Here is a 9,056-nt window from a genome sequence, read left to right as displayed (position 1 = left end):
AGATTAACTCTGAATATGCTGGAACATTTTTTGCATTTCGGTTTCAGTAAATTGTTTGTTTCTTCACAATAATTATCTTGTTAAAGCACAAATGTGTGCTTCTCCTGGAGTTTAAGTGTCAGGATGTTTTAGTTTAGTTCAGTAAGTTAGCAAAGTTGTAATGTTACTTTTGAATTTAGACAGATAGAAGATTTATTTTCTTGTGAAAGAATTGGCCTGGAGTATTAAAAAAACAACAACTGATCTGTTGTAATAATCTCAAGAAAATATTTACTTTTGTTATTCACTTATCTTTATAGGTCCCAGTTATGGTTCATAAGTGTGGGCTTACAACGTTACATTGTGTTCTCCATGTTTTTGTTTTGTATTTGTGTTGTCACGTCACATTTAGTTATCATTCACTCAAGAACGGGAAGTTAAGTTGCTACTCATGCAATTGTTTGAATTTGTGAACAGGACACCACCACTCATGACGAAATCAGCAGGTAATATGTGTGTGTGTGTGTGTGTGTGTGTGTGTGTGTGTGTGTGTGTGAGTGGAAGATAGGTGCTGTGGGGCAATTGATCTGTAGTGTGGTGGAGGTGGGGGTAAATGGTTCATCAGCTTTCTGATTCCAGTAATGCTTAATGATTTATAGTGTGGGTGTGGGTGTATGTATCTTGAACTTGAAGTGGGTTGATAATAGACGAAGAAGTGAAGTGTGTCCTGTTCTGCATGTTCTAATGCCTCCGTTCTGAACTTTCTATATTGCAAGTGCATGTTCGTTTAAATAAGATATATTTATGTAAACACACATATTAAAAAAAAAAAAAAATGTACATGTGTATAAATATACACACTCTCACATACATATATGCATGCACCCCCGCCCCCCCTCCCTCTCCCCTCCCCCCTCACCCTCTCAACCCCCCCCCCACCCTCCCTCCCCCCCACACACACCTGTTATACAACAAAGCCATTGTGAAAAGATACAAAGTGAAACAGCTTATCTACTCCTGCAACGACTACTGTTAGTGTTACTGAGTAAATGAATATTCTTACTAATACTGTAACAGTTTTTACATGCATGTGCATGCACACATGCACACAAACATACATGCACACACACACACACACACACACACACACACACACACACACACACTGGTTAATAAATGAAAGCTTGGTTATGCCCATGCCTCCCAGAGGACATCTAGAGCTAACCTCAGGACCTTTTACAGTCTCGTCCTATGTAAGATGGGTATGTGACATCCAGCCCAGCAGTCTGCGCACAGCAATGTCTTATGTTCACTGTTTTCATTTCTCTTCATTTTCTTTGATCTGTGTATTTTATTTTATTTTATTTTTTATTTATTTATTTTTTTCAGTTTCAGTGTGGAGCTGGGTTTGTGAAGATTTACCACAGTTTCTCTCTTAAAAGAAGCAGAACAAGAAAAAAGGGATTGGGGGGATGGGGTTGGGGGGTGGGGTGATTGATTTGTTACATTCCATGACAAGGAAAATAGACCGTTGTGTACAGGTGATGAAGGTGTACAGGTGATGTGATTTTTTTTTTTTTTTTTTTTTTTTCCATTTTTTAGTTTATATATTTATCATTTCATACTGTTTATTAGTTCAAGACAGAAAAAAATATTTTGGCGTTGTGTGCACATACAGCATGGAAGTAAACAAAGTACCAAGTTAAGACAAACAAGCAAATGAAAACAAAACTAGAAAGGGTAAAACTTCTTTGAAAATCATCTTTTAGCCGAAAAATAGACAGGCCAACAAACCCATCAAAAAGTTCAGATCTGAATCTATACAAATAGACACAGTTTATGAGACAGCAAATGTTGAAACTTAATATAGATGATAGCTTTTAGCTTTTGAGCATTCATGAAAGAACCAAATTGCAAACATAATTTTCTGGATTTGCTGACAATATCAGTTATAAGGGGAAAATTGGACAGATCTTCGAAGTGGTGTAAAAATACCAGAATATTAATATTTATATTTATTGTGTTTATTCATGTGCCAGTTTGTGACCCCCTGCCAGGTTTGTCTTGAGGCAAAAGGCCCACTGCATGTTTATTATAAAGGGTTATTATTATTATTTTTTTTAAACAAGGGTTATAAAAATTAAAAAAAACAAAAAAAAAAACAAACAAAAAAACAAACAATTGTTTCGTTTCGTTTATTCTACACAGCAGAAGTTACAGGTTTAAGAGTATAAGATGGCATTTTGCATTTTCTTCGATATAATTAACTTTGTTTAACAGTGCACAGTACATATTATATATTCTGTGTCTGATTAAAGATGGACTCTTCTACTTTATTTTTTTTATTTTCCAGAGTTTGTCTGATATATTTTTGTAATTTTGTTTTATTTCACTTTTTATCGTATGTATTTGTGGACATGTTCAGAGGTTCTTTTACTTGGATATATATTTTTTTGCCGTGGCATTTTCTTTGTTGGTTTATTTTGGGTCACATTATTGTTTGAAGAAGGATAATGCTAATTATATTACTTTTTGGCGGGTCACTGGGATAATGTTTTCATGATGGGTAAATCAAATTGAAAAATAATGCACTCCACAAAACATTTTGGTTTAAGCAGAAACATATCATGTGGTAAATATTCACAGGAACGCTTTGTGTCTTTTCCATTGCTATTCTGTTCACTGTTGGTTGATACTTGATATATAAATAATGTTTCTTGACAATGCATTTGCTTTGGTTCCTGTAGCCTTTATGTGAGCTTTGCATCTTTAAAATGCTTAGAATAATGTCAGTTTGATTATTGGCTTTGTTGTATCAGTGTGGTTGTCTGTGGTTAAATTGTTTATGCATGTTTGTTGTGAACCAACGAATTTGCACATTCCCTCATATATATTATTATTATTATTAGTTGTCATATTTTAAGAGTGCATCATTATTGTCATATGTTTTAAGACCATTAGAGTGTGTCATATCCTCTTTTGTCGTGCTGAGTATCAGTTGGGTTCTTTTTTTTTGGGGGGGTGGGTGGGGGGTGAGAGGGGTGGGGGGGGGGGGCGGCGTATCAGGACAAACTGAAATAGATTCATAAGTGTATGTGCACTCATGCGCGTGCGCGCTTGTGTGTGTGTGTGAATGTGTGATATAACTGTAAATATAGATACATTTTTTTTATAAGCATCAAATCCAGCATGACTTCCACTGCCGTCACGACCCAAACTGGACTGACATTGCCTGATCGCTGGAATGATGATGTTCTTTTTCTTATTTTTGTTTTGTTTTGTTTTCCTCCCAAGATTGTTAACTGACCATGAGAGGCAGCTACTGAAGGCTGGGCAGTTTGATGCTATTGTGCATGAGCAATCCCAAATTGATAAGCAGCTAAATAAGCAGGTAATTTTTTTTTTTTTTTTTTTTTTTTTTCTTTTTCAGATATCACATTCTAGTTTAAGTGTTTTTAAAGCTTGAGTATATAATTCATTTTGGCCTTTCTTTTTTCTTTTTTTTTTCTTTTTCATTTCTTTTTTTTTTTCTCCCTCCAATTCTTCTCTGCCAAACTGTCCTTACCCTTTCCTCCATCCGCCCCCAAAACCCTTTACCATGTGGAACAAAATGCATGTTGACGAAAATCCTCAACATTTGCATTGAGTGCTTAAATTCTGGGTAATTGCATTAACTACACTGTAACTATGAGCAGCTAGCTGCCTTAAGTACAGTTTGTTTAACAGATATCAGTATTGGTACAGACTTGAGATTGTCACTGAGGTAAAATCGGGAATTTCTCTGGTAGGGGGGGGAAAAAAAAAAAAAAAAAAAATCCCCAGCATGATTTCTTCATTGTGTGTGCAGTTTCTCACAGTTACATTGTGCAGGTTAAAATGTCAGTATGCTAAAGCTTGTTTTCTTTGATGTTGTTTGTCACACATGTGAATGTGATCTTCCCCTGCACTTAATGTGACAATGATTTACAGGTGTTCTTAGAGGTTTTGTTTTTATGTGATTATTAGTGGTTAAAATACAGCCCAAACATGTTGTTGTTTTGGATATGAAAATGTAGAACTGGTGTTTGAAAACCCACAAACAATTGCTTGTTTATCATGTGTGTACTTCCACATTTCAAAACAGGGGAACATCATCACAACCATCATAATTATTAATGATGCTGTTGTTACAGTTATGATGATGATGATGATGGTTGCAGACTTAACTTTTAAACAAGTTCTGTTGTGCTAATAAAGGTTTGTTTATCTTTTTATGCAGCACAAATACAGATCTTAAAACTCTACTACTTGTGCATAACTTTTACAATTGATGAAACGGCTAAATGATTTTTTTTTTTTTTTTTTTTTTTTTTTTTTTTTTTTTGCTGTGTAGGGCAGGGGGCAGGGGAGGAGTAGATATTGTCTATACTGTCTTTTTGATGACAGTCTTTCCCAGCATGCAGGACATGATCATCTCCATTGGCAGACTTTTTCATGTTTTTCATATTTCATATTAACATCTGAGCTGAGCAACTGACAACCTACATCCTGAAAAAGTTAAATACAAGGACTGTAAAATGAGAACAGTGTTACTGATGTGGACATTTGTGTAGGAAAATGTTTGGATGGCTGTTTTGAGTTTTGAGGTTTTTTTCACTCCTTACTGTCTGAAATATTTTTCATAGTGTAGCCACATGTTGCACTGTCATGGAGCATGTCTAGTGTTAAAATGGTCGTAGACACACTAAACAGCATGTATGTTGTATATAGTTCATAGATGAGTAAAACTGCAGTTGGTTCATAGATCTGCTAAATCACTTTTATCGTTTGCACTTGTGTATACATAATAGATGCTCTCTCCCTCTTCTCCCCCCCTCTCTCTCTCTCTGTTTCTCTCTGTGTGTCTTTCGCTCTCTGTCTCTATCTCTCTCTGAAGTTTTCGTGGTCACTGTCTGTCTGTCTCTTCTCTTCCTGTGCTTTCTTTCTTTCTGACAACTCTTAATTACTCTGCCCTTGATAATCATTTTAATTTCCTTTTAATCATCAAGGGCTATTTCAGCTTTGTTAAAGCCTTTGTCTTTTTTGCCCCATGTATGATGATTTTTTCCCCCCCTCAACATATCATGGACAAGGCAGAATTGGATTAAAGAGTAGTTCAATGTAATTGCCATTAAAAACAACAACCTACCATTGATCTTCTTTGTACGTAATTTACGTCTGGATTTTAAACAGTGTATGTTCTTTTCCTTATTACTGAGATTTTTTTTTTTTTTTTTTTTTTTTCATTTTCATCATCTGTTTACTGAATTACTTCATACATTTATATCTTCAGCTTGCTGAACAAGAAGAGTGTTTGAGGCGAGAGGAAGAATCGTTCTATGAAGCCAAGCGGGAAGCTGCACGCATCAGCAAGCTTCAGCGAGCCAGAGAGAAGACCGCCAAGAAAACTGCGACCATCAACGGTGCCAGGGCATGGCTGGCAGACGATGAGGAATGGGAGATGTGAGTTTTGCTTGTATTTCTTTTTTTTTTTTTATAATATTTATCCGTTCTTCTATATATCTTGATTGTATTGATATTTTGAGTCATGACTTGCGTTTGATACTGTCAATGTATTTAGTCAGGGATGCAAAGGGGAGGTAACCTACTTCGGGAGGTTATCGGCCGTAGCTACTTTCGGCTACACTCGGGGTTTGTCTGTCACAGTTCCAGCGTCGGCAGTCTGCAGGGAACCATCATTGTTAGGTCGCCAGGAGGCCACACACCAGAGGAGACCCCGCACTGCTGCTGAGTCACTTCGTTGGTGTTCAGTGGTGCCTGTTCTAATTTAAAGTACTTATGACACCACCTACTAAGCCCCCTACTAACAACAGTAATGGCTTAGTCACGGAGCCAGACAGTGAGCATCCTTCCCAGAGTGGAGACTGCCACCACATCCCTCAAACAACAGCCCCCTATGAATCTGCCGACACTGAAGACATTGACAGGACTCACCCCAAGCACAGAAGTGGAGGGGTATCGAAACTGAGGTCACCATGAGAGCAGGGCATGAAAGGCCACAGACTTTGAGACTGTTTTGTTTATATTGATGGTGATGGAGGAGGAGGATGATGATGACAATGTTGCTATAGAGGTCTCTTTTGGTTTGCAACTGCGTGACAAGGCTGTACTCTACACTTCCTGTCATAATGATATCCCGGCATTAACCAGGCCCGAGAGATACAAACACTTGCAGTGTTAGTCAGGTAATTAGAGCAACACACCCAAAGACGCTTCCTTGAAGTGGATGACACTCGACTGTGTGGTCCCAGTCTCCCCATTTAAGCCCACAGCACACTTTCACAGGTTATCATGGGAGTGAAATTGTTGGCATCATTTCTTTTTCAAGGTTTCACGGTTTCAGTACTTTAAAGATTTTTTTTAATACCTGCTTTTGCTGTTTCAGAGCCGGAGGAGAGGATGACTTTGAAGTTTTTCTGGCTAATGTGAAAGCCCGGTCATTAGCAGCTAGGGCCCAGCTGCACGCAGGTCAAGGTACGATAAAAGGCTGGCCAGTTTGTTTGCTTTTTGTTTGATTGTTGTTGTTGTTTGTTGTTGGGTTGGTTTTTTGTGTGTGTGTGTGCTTATTTTTTTTACCAGGAATTTTAGAACATTTTGGATTCTACATTTTGATGACGGGGGTGATGATGCTGCTGCTCTGGGTTTGGTACTACCTGACAAGGCTGTACTTTAATAATATATCACCAGTGTCAACCAGACTGAGAGGTACAGATACCTGGTGGTCAGGAAATTTGAGCAGCTCTCCCAAAGACACATCAGTGACTGTGTTTTTTCCCCAGTCTTCCCATTTGAGTCCATAGCAAGCTTATTTCTGGGTAGGAGCCAGCCATGTGCCTTTAACCTCTTTCACCACCAGTCAATTTAGAGTACAAAATCCCGTTGTGGTATAAACACAGAAAAGACAGTGGCTAAATATTGCTGGGGATTCCCCTGCAATTATGGCCTATCCTACCACCGAGCATTAAGAGCAGTAGGTTCATGGATAACAGACCAAAGAATGGTCACCTTTCAGTGACGTGGGTCCTCTACCACGCCTGTACATAAAAGCGAGCTTGGCGGTGAAAGGGTTAAAGCCCACCTGTGATGGTGTTCTGATCTATGTCCTCCCAGTTGTCAGTCTGCAACACCAACCATTCCGCCACCTCAGCTGGTGTCTGGCCACAGGTTTAAGGTTTGAGAGGGAAAAAAATCATACAATGCGGCTGTTTATTACTAGTGTTTTTCTGCTGTTCTTGCAAGTGTAAGGAGGAGACAGTTTGAGAGAGAGCTTCATTTTAATATCATCAACAGTTGGCTTGCTGTTTGACATGTCACAGCTGGTGAAAGGGAGATAAGGCATATCATTTGGATACTTCCCTCTAGCAAGGTACACGTACTAACCTGTTAATGTGTTGCTGTGAGGTTTGTATGTTCTTTCAGATTACCATAAGGTTATGCAGGTCAACCTTTCAAAATGACCAGTAGGCTCTGCAGATCAATTACATCGTCAGATTTGGTTAAATTTGTATTTTATTTTTAAATGTCACAGTAGAAATGCGATGAATTTTAACAGGACAACAGGAAAGTCATATTCAGTTCTATTGTAATCTATATATACACACATACTAAAGATTGTCTGAGTTTTTCTTTGCTGAGAATTACATATTTCCAAAATGTAGCAGTTTATCATACTGTTTGTGTGATTTGCTGACATGTCTTTGGCGTATGTGTGTGAGTCACAGTATATGCCCACGAAACTTCAGTTATAAAACTGCTGTTTCCCATCATTTTCCTTCTTTGTGTAATTGATTCTTTTGGTGTTTTCTTCATCTTGTGTATGTGAATGTGTTAGTGAGTGTGTGTATGTGTGTGTAGAGGGAAGGGGGGTGTATGTGAGTGTGTTAGTGAGTGTGTGTATGTGTGTGTGGAGTGGTGTGTGGGTGAGTGAGTTGTGTGTTTTTGATTGTGACTGTTAGTGAGTGTTAGTGATGTGTGTGGAGGGGTGGGGCTGAGTGAGTTGTGTGTTTTTAAATGTGAGTTTTAGTATGTGTGTGTGTGTGTGTGTGGAGTGGTGTGTGGGTGAGTGAGTTGTGTGTTTTTAAATGTGAGTGTTAGTGAGTATGTGTGTGTGTGCATGTGTGTGCGTGTGTGTGTGTGTGTGTGTGTGTGTGTGTGTGTTTGCCTTTGAGTGTGAGGCGTGTTTGTATATGTGTCTGAGACTGTTTTGTATTTGTGTAAATTAGTGTGTGTGGGAGGCAGACAGAGGTAGTTATGAAAACAGGGAAGCAAGAGTTGTGTGTGTGTGTGTGTGTGTGTGTGTTACTGTTTGTGTCACTGCGTTACCCATTGCTGTAATGATGGTGTGTGTGTATGTGTGCGTGTGCATGTGCGTGCGTGTGCGTGCTTGTGCGTGCGTGCAGGGGACGGGCAGAGCTCCAGCAGTTCCAACGCCTACACCAAGGACCGCTCCCTGACTGAGGGCTCCTCCCTGGACCTGGAGTGGGACCATGAGGCTGGTGAGTGTTGGCTGGCAGTGCGTGTTGTGATGGTGGTTTATTTTGTCACTGTCTTGGGCCAGAACCTCTTTTTTTTGTGTGTGTTTAAGTCATTTGCCTGCCTGCATATCATGTGCTTATTTGTTTATTTTTGTCTGGTTATTTTATTTCATCTTTATGTTATTGTTTGTTTTTTTACACAAACCTAGGATAGGCTCTGAGGCCCTGATTAATGTGTAAGGTCAGGGATCTGATGCTTTCTCTGTTTTTTTTTTCTTTTTTTACAGCAGATATTGTGTAGCGTATATGGATCAGTTCACACGCTGTGACACCTCATTGAAATTTGAAACTGAAAGTCTGAGATGTGGGTGAAATGGTCCTTTAATAATGTTATTTTGGTTCCCCTTTGACTGGTTTTAAGAAATGACAGGAGGGTTGGTGCTCCTGAAATGGCCTCTTTTGTCGTCAGCTGACGTATAAGCAACATGATTGGATTTTGTTCTGTGTAGAGCTCCATAGTTTCTATTTTTCTTATCGGTTTTTTTTTTTTTTTTTTTTTTAATT

This window comes from Babylonia areolata, chromosome 18 (genome assembly GCF_041734735.1).
Source record: "Babylonia areolata isolate BAREFJ2019XMU chromosome 18, ASM4173473v1, whole genome shotgun sequence".
In the NCBI taxonomy this organism is placed as follows: Eukaryota; Metazoa; Mollusca; class Gastropoda; order Neogastropoda; family Buccinidae; genus Babylonia; species Babylonia areolata.
Note: the sequence above shows the minus strand (reverse complement) of the source record.